Source organism: Pleurodeles waltl, chromosome 2_1, assembly GCF_031143425.1.
Source record: "Pleurodeles waltl isolate 20211129_DDA chromosome 2_1, aPleWal1.hap1.20221129, whole genome shotgun sequence".
In the NCBI taxonomy this organism is placed as follows: domain Eukaryota; kingdom Metazoa; phylum Chordata; class Amphibia; order Caudata; family Salamandridae; genus Pleurodeles; species Pleurodeles waltl.
This window is the reverse complement of record NC_090438.1, coordinates 107,655,514-107,675,008: the sequence shown is the minus strand read 5'-3', so window position 1 is coordinate 107,675,008 and position 19,495 is coordinate 107,655,514.

Sequence of the window (19,495 nt, the reverse complement as noted above, 5' to 3'; positions counted from 1 at the left end):
ACATCTGCATGGGTATGTTGCTGTTCCGTAGTATGAGTGAATCCTGTGTTGACCCAGGGAAGTGGGTACGCACATGTCTGGTAAGCAGACAACTTGCACACTGATGGAATGGAAGTTCTTCTGATTGCAGTAGATCTGTTCACTTGCGTATGTTGGCACCAAGCCAATAGGCGTGCCACCTGTTGCTCTAACCGCATGTGGAATTCCAGTGAAAGCATTACATTTTCCCTTCACGGTGGCCCAATCCTGTGGACTTGGGAGTTGGATGTAGCTGTTGAAGTGTTTCATCAAGGAAGCCCTAATCCAGCTAATGGCCCTCATCCTTGTGGTGGCTTACCCGAAGCTTGATGGGCAGCTGAGGGCCCAACAGCATCAACAAGGGGATAAGTCATTGTCTGTAGATCATGTTGTGTTTTAACCTCTTTACTTTCCAGCTATGTTGTATGCTATCGATACTGAGGTTGACACACATCTTAAGCCCATGTGAATTTCTTAAGATGCAAGTTGATCAGACAGTGTCTGATACTGTGTGTGATGTATTGTTTTCTGCTGAAGGATGAAACTATGGCCCTCTTATGAACACAGCGGTGTTAACTGCAGTGTTCATGCTGGCGGTCATTCAACTGACCGCCAGCCCCCCTGGGAACCCGCCGGCCGTATAATGTACAGTCTGCTGGGCCGGGACATTGCCGACGGCTCCACATGGAGCCGCCGTCAATGCCTCTGTGCGGCGGGTGCAGCTCCACACCGTCGCGCAGATCACTTCCATGTGTTCATTATATGGCAGTTCAGCCCGCCATGCCGGTGGCGGTCTTTTCACCCGCCGCCGGCATGGCGGGCTGAACCGCCGGGGTTCATAATGACCCCCTATATTCCTCCTCACAAGGCAAGTATGGCTGTGCGCAGACACATGGGTGCATGCAAACAAAGGGATCACCCTGCATTTTTACAATGATATGAGGGACAGTTTCACAAAACATGTCCCATGTCACGATTATGTCTGGTGGTATGGTACATCACAAATGTGTGTAGTGAATGTAGGCTCTATTACTGGTAACTCTGGCAAACTGCACAATTAAACTGCAGCTCAGATATCAGAGTTGACATTGGTAAGATGGTGCTACGAGAATATGAGAATGTGTATCTGCACCAAAAATATTGGTATCCTGTGTACAGTGGCATCATTACTTATCTGACACATTTGAAAGCAGTTTGTCCTGCAAACGTCTAGTAAGTTAATGTGGGCAGTAGCAGGTGGACACAAATCCTTAGTCCTTCACAAATGTGCCTGTAAGCCAGTCTCTGATTACCAACTTGAATTTGTCTGCCACACTGTATTGATTGCAACAGACAGGAATGTGTCCACACTGTTGAGAGAGTTGTACGTCCCACAGACAACATGTTTGTGTCCTGAATTCTGCCAAGAGGAAAGATTGATGATGGAGAGCAATGTGATACTGAAAGGGACATTTGCATATGGAAGGTTACATCACAAAAATGTTGTGGTGCCCTGTCTTGCACAGACAATTTAAATCCCCAAAACTTACCCTCACTCACTCAATCAAATCTTTTTGCAGATATTGATCCATAAAAGATGCAGTAAAAACGATATTTAAAAACTGTATATGCTAATGTAGTTAAATTAACTCCATATATACAGACACTTCATTTATTCAGCTTATTTCCATTGTATTACACCAACTAGCTATCATCGTGCTGCCCACCCTCATAACAGAGATCCTCAATGTTAGTGTATGTTTTCCTGCGTTTAATCGCATAGGTGATATATATGGTTACTGCAGTGCAATTTTCTACAGTACTTAGTTTGCATAAATCATTAAAAGCCTCTTCAAAACAGTGCAATCTATTTGTAATAAATAACGTTTTTGAAAAACGTTTCCTATTATCACAATCAAATTTACTGAATAAGATAAAATGCAATGTAGATTGTGAAGATTAGCCATCACATGGACATTTTGGTAAAAACATCAGCCATTTCCCCATTTTTTGGGACCCTACTATAAAGTGCAAAGTTATAAAATGCAATTGAGTTAGATAAAACCTGTATTGTACATTTGATACAATTGACAAATAACCTTGGATTTCATTATCCACATAACATCTAACAGTAAGTTTTGTACACTATATAGCTTCCCTTTCAGCTTCTCTTTGGCCCATTAGTCTCTTCCTTATCTCTTTCTTACTATAGTATAAGATACCGAGTGGGTTATCCAGGGCAAGATTCATTTCTAAACACTTTAACAGTTTATTTAAATTTGCAAACAATGGAATGTTATCACGATTAAGGCTAAACAATCTGTAATAATTTTCTTGGTGAACCCTGGCCCAATTTTTTACCTTATTTCATACTATGTTAACAGTTCACTTATGTAGATAGAGTCTTCCAAAAAGGGTAATGCTAATTCTCTATGTACAATATACGATGGGGGTAGAGGTAGAAACTACTAACAGTCAACATAAAAATGTGTTCTTCATTTGTTGTAGCAGTTTAATGCTTACAGAACCCCTTTGCGCAGATTCATACATAACACTACTGATGCTTTCACTTTTATAGAGCTGTAGTATTTCTTTTATGGATTTACTACCAATGTTAGCTGCAAACCCAAAGATGGCCTCTTGTTTTTACAAATTTCATATTCATGATCTCCAAATGGTGGTTCCAGGATCCCTTGTTAAAAAAATGTAGACCCAAGTATGAAAAACATTTAACTCTACAACTTAAACCTTAGCCATGTGGTTTTTTTTTAGCCTTCCCCGACCCACAGGTCATTACGTGGGTTTTCTCCAAATTCAAACACATGTCCCTTTCCTGCATAAATGTTACAAAACCCTCAATCAGCCGCTGCAGTCCATTTGCAGTTCAAGATAACAGGCCTGCATCATCTGCATATAAAAGGACTGGGACTGTGCGGTTACCTATTTTTGATGCCTCACCAAGCAGTTGTTGTAAGTAAGCATCCACCCCATTAATATAAAGCGAAAACAATAGTGGTGCTAGGACACCACCCCCCCTTTCAGATACGTCTTGTAATTCTGAAGCCAGGGGTACACTCTCAGTTTGTCCCATAACATACCCGGGCAGTTAGGTGACTGTACAGCTGTGCTAGAAAGTATACTATATCTAGGGCTGCACCAAGTTTGTCAAAACTTTCAACAATTTAGCTTGATCACCAAGGTCAAAGGCGCTACTAAGATCTGCAAAACACAGAAATAAATGGCACTTTTTTGCTTTAGTGTATTTGCTCACTATAAGGTGAAGATTAATACTCTGTTCTAAAGTGCCAACCTCAGGCCTGAAGCCAAATTTTGTCTCTGTAAGCTCACAGTTATCTACTGCCCATGCCTCTAATCTTTCTAAGAGGATTCTTCCTAGTAGCTTTACCGAGGAATATCAAAGGGAGATAGATCAATAACATTTAGCATCTCCCCAATCTCTTTTTTTAAAGATAGGGACACTTACGCTTTCTGTCCAGGAAGCTACTATACAAACTTTAGATGCTGCAATACAGACTTGAGTTAAAATAGGGCTCCATAGATTGAAATACAACATGAAAGCATCCACTGGGAGCCCGTCTGGCTTGGGTGCCTTACCTTTGCACTTTTCTCCATAGCAGCCATGACTCCTTCCAAAGTAATAGGGTTCAAAAAGGGGGTGTGTGGCTAATCTCAATTATTTCTGAATGAAGGGATAGCCATAGCCATATTGTCTGGATTAAATATCCTTCCAAAATGGAAAATACAATTGGCTGATTGAACATGCATTACACTTTTTGGTGTATCTATATCTTTAAGGAATGGCTTCCTAAATATGGCCGCTTCACGTAGATCTTCCCATGCTCTTTCTTTCAATTGGGATTTCCTATTCTCCAATGTCCGCTTTTATATAGAGAGTTTATCAATAATCTCTTCTTTATTTCTACATTGGGTTTGTAAGGCTTTTTTAAGCTGTTGGCTTGCTCGGGGGCAGGTGTTAACAAACCATCCCAGCTTTTTTAGCTCTCTATTTTTATTCTTCAGTATTAGGCTCCCCGACATAGTCACAGTAAGCTTGAGAAAAGCAGATAGAAGTTCCCGTAGACTTTGGTTTCATTCCGTTTATACTACAATTTCTTTTTTATTTTCTTTAATAATTTGTTCCATTAAATCAACTTCATTTTTGGCTGCCCACCTTAGTCTAATTCAATTTTGGCCTACAACTTCTAAATTTCTTGCTAGCTGTTCCCCTGTTTTATAAGGTGTTATAAGGTGTTCCTGTGTTAAGTGTTATAAACAGCGGTTGGTGATCTCTAAAGATAGTAGGGACAACCCTGAGTGAATCAAGCATAGATAAACCATTTTTAGAAATTAATATATGATCAATGACCGAGGAGTGCCCCCCACCACTGGAATGTTGGAATCTTGGGATTTTCCGGGTCTCCACCCTGTTCCATCAATCCCATGTCATAGCTATATATCATTTCATTCAAGGCAGCCCCACACCTATCATGCATAAAGTCATTTCCCAGTTCACCCATATATCAACAGGCCTTGCCTGTGGTAATTTGACAAGCAGAAATATTAAAGTTCCCTACCAATATTTAAGGAGCTGAAATACCATCTAGGAAAGTTTTTAATTCCTCCTGAAGTATAAACACCACCATAGTTTTGGGGAAATCAAACATATTATTATAATAATTTATCAATACTATTCCCATTCTGTCCTTAGCTGGAGATACAGAAACTGGAAGTGTGGAGAGTTAGTAAATTATTTTTATCAGAGTGAACGGAGTTAAGGTTGAAATCAGCACAGCTGGTCCCCCTTCCCTCTCCCACTACGGGATGGTGAAGCAGGAGTGATAACCAATGAATATCCTTCAATAAAATTAATACTTGTGCCGTGTTTCTTGTAGGCAGATAATGTGTGATGAACTCAATACAGAAAGCCATTCATTGTTTGCTATCTTATTATTTACCTCAGCCACGTTCCATGACATGAATGTAATGAAAACACCCTTTGGGCTTATATAAATGTTATCCTTACAATTCATAGGGATCCCATCTCTTGGACATGAAGAGGCATTATTGATTATAGCCAATTCTTATATCACTGGAGTCACCTCGTTAGCGGTTAGTGTTTCCTCCTCATTTGTACACCTCAGGTGTCAAACCAAGTCATCGGAGTCACTCAAGGGGCAAATCAATTGGAAGTTTTCCATTTATCAGATCCTACTTGTTTCTCTGTTGGCTGCCTTGTACCAACCCATTGTCATACATTAATTCTGTTTATTGGTTTATAAAAGAAGCTCAGGGGTACGCAGTAATTCCTTCCCCCATGGAAGGACTGTTTCGCTGTCTGTTTCAAAGATCACGACGAAGGATTTTAACCAATGAGGGATGGTGAAAATTAACCACTATACATTTGCCATCTTCTTGCTTCCTACCCTTTGGACACGTCTTACCATAATGTCCTGATTTATTACAGTTGGTGAGCACATAGCCTTCGAAAGCCAGTATATGGCCTAATTACATAAAGCTGTCCACGACTCCATTATTCCTGTTCTTACTTTGGGTACATTTTTCAAAATAATGTGGACGGTGTTGCATCTGGTCGCAGTTGTAAATGATCAGATCGAGCCATCCGACAGATCGCATTCTCATGACTATACTTCTGTTTAGGGCATACTACCCGAATGTTAGCAGATATTTTCATGTGTGAAGGCTCCTTCTGCTCTGCCATATCATTAAATTTTCAACTATAAGAATCTCCTGGTCTCTGAGATTTGAGTTTGCAGCCAAATCTATTGGGCCAGGATGTGTCTGATTCATAGCTGCGTGCCCCATAAAGGTGGAGTTTTGTTTGTCCATAAGTTTTTTAACCGATTTTTCAATCAAGGCCACGCATTTTTTTATATCCTTGGTTTCAGCCAGAAGTTCTGAACCTTTAGGAATGGGGGGATCATGAACATCGAATAAGTCGTGTGTCATCCTGCCATTTCCTATTGCTTCTGGTTTCCCTTTCCCTGTATTAATATTAGTTGACCTTTGTGGTGTAGTTACAACTGTTTTCGCTATCTGTCTGGTTTTCATTTTCCTAGGGGGAGGTGGAATTAGTTCATCATCGCTAACCGATAATTCCATTATCTTCAGGGGTTTTGTACATACGGACGAGGGGAGCCTTTTTTTGGGCTTTGTGCCAAAAGATTCTATCTCACCCTCAATTGACGTTGCTGTCTCATTAGCCAGAATGATGGACTCGACACTGACCTCTGCAATGGCATTCCTAGTCTTGCTTCTGTGTTTTTGATTTCCTCATTTAACCTGCCTATAGTATTGGTTAAGTAATTAGTAATCACATTGGCTGTCTTGGAGGCGTTTGTTTTGTTGTCAATATCATTTTGTGTCTGCTTTCTTTTCCCCATATTAAATGGTGCAGTGCACAATTAACCTTACTGCAAGAAAAGCCCGAATCCCAGGACCATGTGAGGGGGCCAGGTCCGGCCTCAGTCAGCCACAGACAGGCGCAGCCGAGCCTGCCTTTGGCCCGTGGGCGGCCCACGCTGTGGGTCTGCTCCCCAATCAATCATGTATTTCAGAGCGCACTACTCACCCATAGGGTCTCAAGTGCTGCAGGGTGTGTCCTCAGAGATCAGTTGAAGAGCCAGGTCTCGGTTTCCTTCCTGAACTGAGGCAGCGATGGCGACAGTCTAAGGTGAGGAGATAAGGTGTTCCAACCTTTTGCTGCCAAGAATGAAAAAGATCTTTCTCCAGCGGAGGACTTCTTTATGCGGGGTACTTTGATGAGTGACTGCTGGGACGAGCGGAGAGGTCTGGCAGGAGACTACCAGGTGATGCTGTGGTTGAGGTAGGTAGGTCCGTTGTCGAGGAGGGCTCTGTAGGCGTGTACGAGGAGTTTGAAGTTGATCTTTTTCTCGACAGTGAACCAGTGAACGTTTTTCCGGTGTTCTGTAATGTGTTCTAGGGCGAGTCTGGTGGCGGCTTTTTGAATTTGTTGCAGCTTGTTCAGGTTTCTCTTGGCAGTTCCGACATAGAGGGTGTTGCCATAGTCTAGTCTGCTTGTGATAAGTGCGTGTGTCACGGTCTTCCGGCAGTCGGTTGGTATCCATCTGAAGATCTTCCGTAGGAGTTGAAGGGTGTGGAAGCAGATGGAGGCGACAGAACTGACCTTGCTGGTGAGCATTGAGTAGAGGATGACACTGAGGTTTCGTGCGTGGTCAGTAGGGGTGGGGTCCTGCCGAGTGTTGAGGGCCACCAGGAGTTGTCCCAGGATGATAGGGAGGGTTGCAGGATGAGGATCTCGGTTTTGTCGGAGTTCAGCTTGAGGCAGCTCTCCCTCATCCAGGTGGCGACTGCTTTCTTCTTAGCTGTTGAGGGGTTCTTGGTCAGGGAGATGATTAACTGGGTGTCATCAGGGTAGGAGACAATATTCATACAGTAGTTCCTGACGATGGGGGGGAGTGGGATCATGTAGATGTTGAACAGCGTGGAGCTCAGCGATGATTCTTGGGGTACTCCACAGCTGATGTCGGTGGGTTCTGACAGGTATGGTGGGACCCTGACTTTCTTTGTTCTTCCTGTCAGGATGCAGTGTATCCATAGGAGGGCCTTGACGCGTATACCTGCTGCATGGAGTTTGGCACATAGTGTGCGGTGAGACACTGTATTAAAGGTGGCTGAAAAATCAAATAGGATGAGGGATGCTGTTTCTCCATGGTCGAGGAGGGAGCGGATGTGGTCTGTGGCGGCGAGCAGGGAAGTTTCGGTACTTTGGTTAGTTCTGAATCCTGATTGGGAGACGTCCAGGATGCTATTGTCCTTGATGTGTTGGCGTAACTGAGTGTTGATTGCTTTCTCTGCGTACTTGGCTGGGAAGGGCAACATCGAGATGGAGAGGTAGTTCTTTAGGTCAGTTGGGTCGGATGTGGGTTTTTTCAGAAGTGGACAGACCTCGGCGTGCTTCCAATCCTCGGGGTAGGTTGCTGATTCTAGGGAGCAATTGATGGTCTTGCAGAGTTCGGGTGCGATCGAGGCGCTGGCCTTGTTGAAGATGTACTGTGGGCAGGGGTTGGACTGGGCTCCAGAGTGGACGCTGCTCATGATAGAGAGGGTCTCATCTGTTGTGAGGAAAGCCCAGGCGTGCAGGAGTAGTGGGGGTTTGACGGATTCTGGTAGGGGTGTTTTTGGTGAGCTCAGATTGTAAGTAAGAATCAATAAGATGAACACACCATGACCTTCGAGTCATGAATAACCACACCAATTTAGTTAAGTGTTAGGATATTTATTTCCCTATTAGTTACAATCTAATGTCATTTCTGTTAATCTCATTAGCAATTCATCTCATTAGTAACTCTTCAGATTTGCAATTAGAACGCAATTAATCAATGCATAGAGAATATTCATTCAGTATTAAAACGTTATTAATAAGAAGCAACTTAGCAAAGTCTCAGTAGTACATGATGAAACAAAGCAAGAACTCAGTGATTTGTCTATTTGCGTAGGATATTTATGAACACCTTAACCCCTTCTGTGCCGCAGACGTAGTGGTTACGTCCCGCGGCACAGTGCTGCTGTGCCGAGGACGTAACCACTACGTCCTCGGCACACAGCCCAGAGGGAGCGCTCTCGCTCCCTCTGTGTGCTTCCCCCCACCCCACCAAAGTCAGGGATGGAAGGGGAAGCCCTTCCCCTTCCACCCCCGACCCCCCCACCCCCCCATAATGACGTCAGCGCGCGATCGCGCGCTGACTTCATTATGGGGATTTCGCCGCACAGGAAGCCATTTGCTTCCTGTGCGGCGACGAGGAAAGAGGTGAGTTCCTCTTCCCGGTGGGTGGGGGGTTTGGGCTAAAGAGGCACCGGGGGAAAGGAAAGGCTTTTCCTTTCCCCCGGTGTCTCTTTGAGCATTCCTGCTGCCCGATCGCATTGCGATCGGGCAGCAGGAATGCCCACTAGACACCAGGGATTTTTTTTTTTTGTTGTTTGCTCGTGTTTCTTGCTGGCGGGGAGCGGCCCCTTGGGCAAGGGTCGCTCCCCTTGTGGGGGCAATTAGTTACGGCCATTTCTGCCCCCCTTGGGGGCAGATTGGCCTACTTTTTAGGCGGATCTGCCCCCAAGGGGGGCAGAAACCACTGGATCACCAGGGAATTATATTTTCTGTGCAGGTATGTTGGGAGGGGGTGCCCCCTTGGGCAAGGGGCGCCCCCCCCAAGGGGGCAGAGAACTGTTGGCCATTTCTGCCCCCCTTGGGGGCAGATCGGCCTATTTTTTTTAGGTCCATCTGCCCCCAAGGGGGGCAGAAGCCACTTAGGCACCAGGGATTGTGTGTGTAGTGGATGGGGGGGCGCCCCCTTGGGCAAGGGTCGCTCCCCTTTGGGGGGCATGTCTTTTAGGGCCATTTCTGCCCCCCTTGAGGGCAGATCAGCCTATTATTTTTAGGTTGATCTGCCCCAAGGGGGGCAGAAACCACTAGAACGCCAGGGATGTTTTTTTATGTGTTTATTTTTGTGGGGGGGCGTCCCCATGGGCACGGGGCGCCCCCCCAAGGGGGGCATTGACCTGTTGGCCATTTCTGCCCCCCCTGGGGGCAGATGGGCCTATTTTTCTAGACCCACCTGCCCCCAAGGGGGGCAGAAGCCACGTAGACACCAGGGATAGTGTGTGTGTGTGTGTGTGTTAGTGGATGGGGGGGGGCTTGGGCAAGGGTCGCCCCCCACTTTGGGGGCACATGTACCCAGGCCATTTCTGCACCCCTTGGAGACAGATCAGCCTATTATTTTTAGGCTGATCTGCCCCCAAGGGGGGCAGAAACCACTAGAACGCCAGGGATTTTTTTTTATGTGTTTATTTTTGTGGGGGGGTGTCCCCTTGGGCACGGGGCGCCCCCCCAAGGGGGGCATTGACCTGTTGGCCATTTCTGCCCCCCCTGGGGGCAGATGGGCCTATTTTTCTAGACCCACCTGCCCCCAAGGGGGGCAGAAGCCACGTAGACACCAGGGATAGTGTGTGTGTGTGTGTGTGTTAGTGGATGGGGGGGGGGCTTGGGCAAGGGTCGCCCCCCACTTTGGGGGCACATGTACCCAGGCCATTTCTGCACCCCTTGGAGACAGATCAGCCTATTATTTTTAGGCTGATCTGCCCCCAAGGGGGGCAGAAACCACTAGAACGCCAGGGTTTTTTTTTTATGTGTTTATTTTTGTGGGGGGGCGTCCCCTTGGGCACGGGGCGCCCCCCCAAGGGGGGCATTGACCTGTTGGCCATTTCTGCCCCCCCTGGGGGCAGATGGGCCTATTTTTCTAGACCCACCTGCCCCCAAGGGGGGCAGAAGCCACGTAGACACCAGGGATAGTGTGTGTGTGTGTGTGTGTTAGTGGATGGGGGGGGGCTTGGGCAAGGGTCGCCCCCCACTTTGGGGGCACATGTACCCAGGCCATTTCTGCACCCCTTGGAGACAGATCAGCCTATTATTTTTAGGCTGATCTGCCCCCAAGGGGGGCAGAAACCACTAGAACGCCAGGGATTTTTTTTTATGTGTTTATTTTTGTGGGGGGGCGTCCGCTCGGGCACGGGGCGCCCCCCCAAGGGGGGCATTGACCTGTTGGCCATTTCTGCCCCCCCTGGGGGCAGATGGGCCTATTTTTCTAGACCCACCTGCCCCCAAGGGGGGCAGAAGCCACGTAGACACCAGGGATAGTGTGTGTGTGTGTGTGTGTGTTAGTGGATGGGGGGGGGCTTGGGCAAGGGTCGCCCCCCACTTTGGGGGCACATGTACCCAGGCCATTTCTGCACCCCTTGGAGACAGATCAGCCTATTATTTTTAGGCTGATCTGCCCCCAAGGGGGGCAGAAACCACTAGAACGCCAGGGTTTTTTTTTATGTGTTTATTTTTGTGGGGGGGCGTCCCCTTGGGCACGGGGCGCCCCCCCAAGGGGGGCATTGACCTGTTGGCCATTTCTCCACCCCCTGGGGGCAGATGGGCCTATTTTCTTAGGCCCACCTGCCCCCAAGGGGGCAGAAGCCACTTAGGCACCAGGGATAGTGTTGTGTGTGTTTTTTTTGTTTTTTTTTGTTTGAGGGCTGTCCCCTTTGGCAAGGGTCGCTCTCCATGGGGACACAGTACTAAAGGTATTTTCTGGCTTCCTTGGGGCAGACAGGCCTATTTTTTTAGTAGGCCCATCTGCCCCTATGACAGAATCCACTTAGGCACCAATTTCTAAAATGTTTGATGGTGGGGTGTTTGTCAACTGAAGAAGTCTTTGCATTTGTGATAAAAAAAAAATTCCTCCTTTTTGTTCTAGTTCAAAGCTTTTGCTTTATTTGCTGTGGCTCCTTGCGGTTTTGGCGGTGGTTGACCTGCAGTTTGCACAGTTGCATGTTTTAGGTAAGTAAAAACAATTTACTCCAAAGGAGTATTGTTGCCATGCATGAATGACATGTTTGTAGGGGGTGTACTAAATGCAGGATTGTGTGTGAAATTGTCCTTAGGTTTGTGCACAATGATATTTGTTGTGTCTTATTTCTAATTTGCCTTTCTTTCTTTCTTTTTAGTGGGATATCATTGGTGATTGCTGTGTAGTTGCTGGTGAATCAAGCTTTTTCAGGCAAGTGAGCGGTATAGTTTTTGAGTTTGTAACTCTTACTAACAAAGCTACACTTTGTTACTTGTCTTACACAGTGCTGGTTGTTGGTGGTGAATTTGTCCAGTTAATTTTAGCAGGAGAGATCATGGCTAGCCGCAGGATGACCGCTCAGCAGGTGGTTGGTATGCTTTTTGAGTCACAGTCTGATCATGACTATGAGACGGACTCTGCATCTGAGGCAGAGGAGGAAGTCAGAGATTCTGGCAGTGATGTTTCTGTTGGAGGGGAATCTTCTGATGATGAAGCCACACTCAGTGCAGATGAAGGTTCTGTTTTAGAGGAGGACATTGATGTGCCAATAGTGCAGCAACCTGGGGCTGAAAGGTTTCCCGTTAGAAGACCTGATGTCTGGGTTGCCCCAAACATGGAGCAGCCAGAGTTGCCTGCCTTTACTGGTCTCCCGGGGTGTAACACCAATACAGAGAACTTTATGCCTATCAATTTCTTTGAGTTATTCATGGATGATGTGTTTTTGGAAGAGATTGTTGAGCAGACTAATTTGTATGCGGAGCAGCATTTGAGGGACAACGCTGCTAGACTTAGGCCACACTCTAGAGCTGCCCAGTGGATTCCCACAAATTTGGAGGAGCTAAAAAAGTTTTTGGGTTTGACTTTTTTGATGGGGTTGATAAGGAAGCCGTCACTGGCTTCTTATTGGTCTACTAGTCCCTTGATGGCAACAGCTATATTTCCAGCTACCATGAGTCGTAATCGGTATTTGCTTCTTCTTAGGATGCTGCATTTTGTTGACAATGCATTAGCCTTGCCACGAGATCACCCAGATTCTGACCGTCTTTTTAAGATTAGGCCTGTCCTTGATCATTTTGTAGATCGGTTTTCGGAGGTCTATGTTCCAGGCAAAGAGATAAGTGTGGACGAGTCTTTGGTCCTCTTCAAGGGTCGTTTGGTTTTTAGGCAGTACATTCCTAGCAAAAGGGCACGATATGGAATTAAATTGTATATGCTGTCTGAAAGTAGGACAGGATATGTGTATAGTTTCCGTGTGTACACTGGTAGGGATTCCAATATTGACCCCCCTGGTTGTCCTCCCACTTTTGGAGTTACTGAGAAAATAGTGTGGGATCTTGGTAGACGACTGTTCAACAAAGGTCACCATTTGTATGTAGATAACTTCTACACTGGTGTGCAGTTGTTCAAGGAATTGTTTAGAGTGGACACAGTTGCTTGTGGCACAATCCGTTCTAACCGGAAAGGCTATCCAAGGGAGCTTGTCTGTAAAAAACTTGAGAGGGGACAGTGCTGTGCCTTGCGGAACGAGGAGCTGCTAGCTTTGAAATTTTCAGACAAGAGGGATGTCTACATGCTAAGTACCATCCATGATGAGAGTACTTCCCCTGTGACTGTTTGGGGCCAGGTTGCTGAAGTGCGCAAACCTGTGTGCATTTTAGATTATAATAAGCACATGGGAGGTGTAGATAGAGTTGACCAGAGGTTGGAACCTTATACTGCTATTCGTAAGTCTTATGTTTGGTATAAGAAGTTAGCACTTCACCTCTTCCACTTAGCAACCTTCAATGCTTTTATTGTGTTTAGGGATAGGTCTCCAGACTCAAAGATGACATTTGTGAAATTTCAGGAGTCAGTGATAGAGAGCCTTATTGTGGTGGAACAGGCCAGAGTTCCTAGAGAAGCAGTGGTGGAGGATGTGGCTAGATTGAAAGATCGCCACTTTGCTGAGCACATTCCTCCCACACCCAAAAAAGACTTTCCAGCTAAGAAATGTAGAGTGTGTTTTCGAAGAGGTATCCGGAGGGAGTCTCGAATGTACTGCCCAGATTGTCCTTCAAAGCCTGGGCTGTGTGTCGGTGCTTGTTTTAAGAATTACCACACCCAGAAGAATTTCTGGGAACAACCATGAGTGTAAACTCATGTCTGTTTTGTATTTTCATGTGTTTAGTTTCATGGTTAGCATTTCTGTCATGTTGTTAGTTAGAGCTTTTGTGTTTGTTGTTTTGTAATTCTTTCTACTTAGTTAGGGGTTCCTCTGTTAAAAAAAAAAAAAATATGATGCCATTGTGTGTGGAGTGGGGCTTGGCTGAGACTGTACATATTGACTTGATGTTGGCTACTGCAACACACTGCAAGCCAAGCACCAGTCCACACACTCCCATCAGCTGGTGTGATTGTTGTATCAGGCATGTGGGCGTATGTAAGTGATGGGCCCTTGAGTGGCGCTGTCTGTCGATGTGAGTGTTGTAATGTGCTGGGCCCGTGGCTGGCGGTGTGAATGGCCTTGTGTGTGTCATGTATGAAAGTTGTGTGAATGGACTGTAAAGCGGTTGGTGCCTTGTCGCGGCTTTACAGCTCACGAGCTGTGAGTCATTGGTTCAGTTTTTTGCCTTTCAGTTACTAACAGTGCTTTTCATTTTTGTGAAAGCTCTTGTTAGTAAAATTTGATCCACTGAACCATCACTCACCCTCGTGCCAAATCCAACCAGTATGTGTGGTAAAAATGACCAAACCTGCTCCGCTGTAATCAGGCGTCGCAGCACACCTATGACACGCTAGGTGCCTCAGGTGGGACCCCGATGATGAAGCATGCCACCAACTTGGTTGGTGGGTGAGGGGTCTTTTTCACATAACCTAAGTGTGTTTCTTTTCAAAATTTTAGTGTTTGGCACATCACGGACGTATGTGGGCACATCAAAACGATATATTACAAAACTACCTGTGTTTGGGGGGGGAGAGGGCACCTATGTTTTTGGTCCTGTGTGCGGCCTTCATCTAGGGAAACCTACCAAACCCAGACATTTTTTAAAACTAGACACCCCAAGGAGTCTAGGGAGGAGTGGCTTGCGTGGATCCCCCAACATTTTCTTACCCAGACTCCTCTGTAAACCTCAAAATGTGCTTAAAAAAAGCATATTTTCCTGACTTTTCTTCGTACGATCACCACTCCAGCACAAAATTCCTACTCCCCAGTGTTCCCCTCAGTCTCCCAAATAAAATGACACCTCACGTATGTGGGTCCCCAAAGCAGAGTCAGTCTAAAGATGTATAAAAGAATATGTCCTTATAAACTCGCAGTACTATCCCCTGTCTCTCTACAAGTTTTGGGCCTTATTCTGTTGGAGGCACCTGGCCCACCCACACAACTGAGGTATCATTTTTATCGGGAGACTTGGGGGAACGCTGGGTGGAAGGAAATTTGTGGCTCCACTCAGATTCCAGAACTTTCTGTCACCGAAATGTGTGAAAAATGCATTTTTTTAGCCAATATTTGAGGTTTGGAAAGGATTCTGGGTAACAGAACCTGGTCAGAGCCCCTCAAGTCACCCCATCTTGGATTCCCCTAGGTCTCTAGTTTTCAGAAATGCACAGGTTTGGTAGGTTTCCCTAGGTGCTGGCTGAGCTACAGGCCAAAAACTACAGGTAGGCACTGTTTTCAATGAAAAAATGTGATGTGTCCACGTTGCGCTTTGGGGCGTTTCCTGTCGCGGGCGCTAGGCCTACCCACACAAGTGAGGTATCATTTTTATCGGGAGACGTGGGGGAACGCTGGGTGGAAGGAAATTTGTGGCTCCTCTCAGATTCCAGAACTTTCTGCCACAGAAATGTGAGGAACATGTGTTTTTTTAGCCAATTTTTGAGATTTGCTAAGGATTCTGGGTAACAGAACCTGGTCCGAGCCCCGCCAGTCACCCCTCCTTGGATTCCCCTAGGTCTCTAGTTTTCAGAAATGCACAGGTTTGGTAGGTTTCCCTAGGTGGCGGCTGAGCTACAGGCCAAAATCTACAGGTAGGCACTTTGCTAAAAACAGGTCTGTTTTCTGTGATGTGTCCACGTTGCGCTTTGGGGCGTTTCCTGTCGCGGGCGCTAGGCCTACCCACACAAGTGAGGTATCATTTTTATCGGGAGACGTGGGGGAACGCTGGGTGGAATCAAATTTGTGGCTCCTCTCAGATTCCAGAACTTTCTGCCACAGAAATGTGAGGAACATGTGTTTTTTTAGCCAATTTTTGAGCTTTGCAAAGGATTCTGGGTAACAGAACCTGGTCCGAGCCCCGCCAGTCACCCCTCCTTGGATTCCCCTAGGTCTCTAGTTTTCAGAAATGCACAGGTTTGGTAGGTTTCCCTAGGTGGCGGCTGAGCTACAGGCCAAAATCTACAGGTAGGCACTTCGCTAAAAACAGGTCTGTTTTCTTCCAAAATTTTGGTGGTGTCCACGTTGCGCTTTGGGGCGTTTCCTGTCGCGGGCGCTAGGCCTACCCACGCAAGTGAGGTATCATTTTTATCGGGAGACTTGGGGGAACGCTGGGTGGAAGGAAATTTGTGGCTCCTCCCAGATTCCAGAACTTTCTGCCACAGAAATGTGAGGAACATGTGTTTTTTTAGCCAATTTTTGAGCTTTGCAAAGGATTCTGGGTAACAGAACCTGGTCCGAGCCCCGCCAGTCACCCCTCCTTGGATTCCCCTAGGTCTCTAGTTTTCAGAAATGCACAGGTTTGGTAGGTTTCCCTAGGTGGCGGCTGAGCTACAGGCCAAAATCTACAGGTAGGCACTTTGCTAAAAACAGGTCTGTTTTCTGTGATGTGTCCACGTTGCGCTTTGGGGCGTTTCCTGTCGCGGGCGCTAGGCCTACCCACACAAGTGAGGTATAATTTTTATTGGGAGACGTGGGGGAACGCTGGGTGGAAGGAAATTTGTGGCTCCTCTCAGATTCCAGAACTTTCTGCCACAGAAATGTGAGGAACATGTGTTTTTTTAGCCAATTTTTGAGCTTTGCAAAGGATTCTGGGTAACAGAACCTGGTCCGAGCCCCGCCAGTCACCCCTCCTTGGATTCCCCTAGGTCTGTAGTTTTCAGAAATGCACAGGTTTGGTAGGTTTCCCTAGGTGGCGGCTGAGCTACAGGCCAAAATCTACAGGTAGGCACTTCGCTAAAAACAGGTCTGTTTTCTTCCAAAATTTTGGTGGTGTCCACGTTGCGCTTTGGGGCGTTTCCTGTCGCGGGCGCTAGGCCTACCCACGCAAGTGAGGTATCATTTTTATCGGGAGACTTGGGGGAACGCTGGGTGGAAGGAAATTTGTGGCTCCTCCCAGATTCCAGAACTTTCTGCCACAGAAATGTGAGGAACATGTGTTTTTTTAGCCAATTTTTGAGCTTTGCAAAGGATTCTGGGTAACAGAACCTGGTCCGAGCCCCGCCAGTCACCCCTCCTTGGATTCCCCTAGGTCTCTAGTTTTCAGAAATGCAGAGGTTTGGTAGGTTTCCCTAGGTGGCGGCTGAGCTACAGGCCAAAATCTACAGGTAGGCACTTTGCTAAAAACAGGTCTGTTTTCTGTGATGTGTCCACGTTGCGCTTTGGGGCGTTTCCTGTCGCGGGCGCTAGGCCTACCCACACAAGTGAGGTATCATTTTTATCGGGAGACGTGGGGGAACGCTGGGTGGAAGGAAATTTGTGGCTCCTCTCAGATTCCAGAACTTTCTGCCACAGAAATGTGAGGAACATGTGTTTTTTTAGCCAATTTTTGAGCTTTGCAAAGGATTCTGGGTAACAGAACCTGGTCCGAGCCCCGCCAGTCACCCCTCCTTGGATTCCCCTAGGTCTCTAGTTTTCAGAAATGCACAGGTTTGGTAGGTTTCCCTAGGTGGCGGCTGAGCTACAGGCCAAAATCTACAGGTAGGCACTTCGCTAAAAACAGGTCTGTTTTCTTCCAAAATTTTGGTGGTGTCAACGTTGCGCTTTGGGGCGTTTCCTGTCGCGGGCGCTAGGCCTACCCACGCAAGTGAGGTATCATTTTTATCGGGAGACTTGGGGGAACGCTGGGTGGAAGGAAATTTGTGGCTCCTCCCAGATTCCAGAACTTTCTGCCACAGAAATGTGAGGAACATGTGTTTTTTTAGCCAATTTTTGAGCTTTGCAAAGGATTCTGGGTAACAGAACCTGGTCCGAGCCCTGCCAGTCACCCCTCCTTGGATTCCCCTAGGTCTCTAGTTTTCAGAAATGCACAGGTTTGGTAGGTTTCCCTAGGTGGCGGCTGAGCTAAAGGCCAAAATCTACAGGTAGGCACTTTGCTAAAAACAGGTCTGTTTTCTGTGATGTGTCCACGTTGCGCTTTGGGGCGTTTCCTGTCGCGGGCGCTAGGCCTACCCACACAAGTGAGGTATCATTTTTATCGGGAGACGTGGGGGAACGCTGGGTGGAAGGAAATTTGTGGCTCCTCTCAGATTCCAGAACTTTCTGCCACAGAAATGTGAGGAACATGTGTTTTTTTAGCCAATTTTTGAGCTTTGCAAAGGATTCTGGGTAACAGAACCTGGTCCGAGCCCCGCCAGTCACCCCTCCTTGGATTCCCCTAGGTCTCTAGTTTTCAGAAATGCACAGGTTTGGTAGGTTTCCCTAGGTGGCGGCTGAGCTACAGGCCAAAATCTACAGGTAGGCACTTCGCTAAAAACAGGTCTGTTTTCTTCCAAAATTTTGGTGGTGTCCACGTTGCGCTTTGGGGCGTTTCCTGTCGCGGGCGCTAGGCCTACCCACGCAAGTGAGGTATCATTTTTATCGGGAGACTTGGGGGAACGCTGGGTGGAAGGAAATTTGTGGCTCCTCCCAGATTCCAGAACTTTCTGCCACAGAAATGTGAGGAACATGTGTTTTTTTAGCCAATTTTTGAGCTTTGCAAAGGATTCTGGGTAACAGAACCTGGTCCGAGCCCCGCCAGTCACCCCTCCTTGGATTCCCCTAGGTCTCTAGTTTTCAGAAATGCACAGGTTTGGTAGGTTTCCCTAGGTGGCGGCTGAGCTAGAGGCCAAAATCTACAGGTAGGCACTTTGCTAAAAACAGGTCTGTTTTCTGTGATGTGTCCACGTTGCGCTTTGGGGCGTTTCCTGTCGCGGGCGCTAGGCCTACCCACACAAGTGAGGTATCATTTTTATCGGGAGACGTGGGGGAACGCTGGGTGGAAGGAAATTTGTGGCTCCTCTCAGATTCCAGAACTTTCTGCCACAGAAATGTGAGGAACATGTGTTTTTTTAGCCAATTTTTGAGCTTTGCTAAGGATTCTGGGTAACAGAACCTGGTCCGAGCCCCGCCAGTCACCCCTCCTTGGATTCCCCTAGGTCTCTAGTTTTCAGAAATGTACAGGTTTGGTAGGTTTCCCTAGGTGCCGGCTGAGCTAGAGGCCAAAATCTGCAGGTAGTCACTTCGCAAAAAACACCTCTGTTTTCTTCCAAAATTTTGGTGGTGTCCACGTTGCGCTTTGGGGCGTTTCCTGTCGCGGGCGCTAGGCCTACCCACGCAAGTGAGGTATCATTTTTATCGGGAGACTTGGGGGAACGCTGGGTGGAAGGAAATTTGTGGCTCCTCTCAGATTCCAGAACTTTCTGTCACTCAAATGTGAGGAAAATGCGTTTTTTTAGCCAAAATATGAGGTTTGCAAAGGATTCTGGGTAACAGAACCTGGTCCGAGCCCCGCCAGTCACCCCTCCTTGGATTCCCCTAGGTCTCTAGTTTTCAGAAATGCACAGGTTTGGTAGGTTTCCCTAGGTGGCGGCTGAGCTACAGGCCAAAATCTACAGGTAGGCACTTCGCTAAAAACAGGTCTGTTTTCTTCCAAAATTTTGGTGGTGTCCACGTTGCGCTTTGGGGCGTTTCCTGTCGCGGGCGCTAGGCCTACCCACGCAAGTGAGGTATCATTTTTATCGGGAGACTTGGGGGAACGCTGGGTGGAAGGAAATTTGTGGCTCCTCCCAGATTCCAGAACTTTCTGCCACAGAAATGTGAGGAACATGTGTTTTTTTAGCCAATTTTTGAGCTTTGCAAAGGATTCTGGGTAACAGAACCTGGTCCGAGCCCCGCCAGTCACCCCTCCTTGGATTCC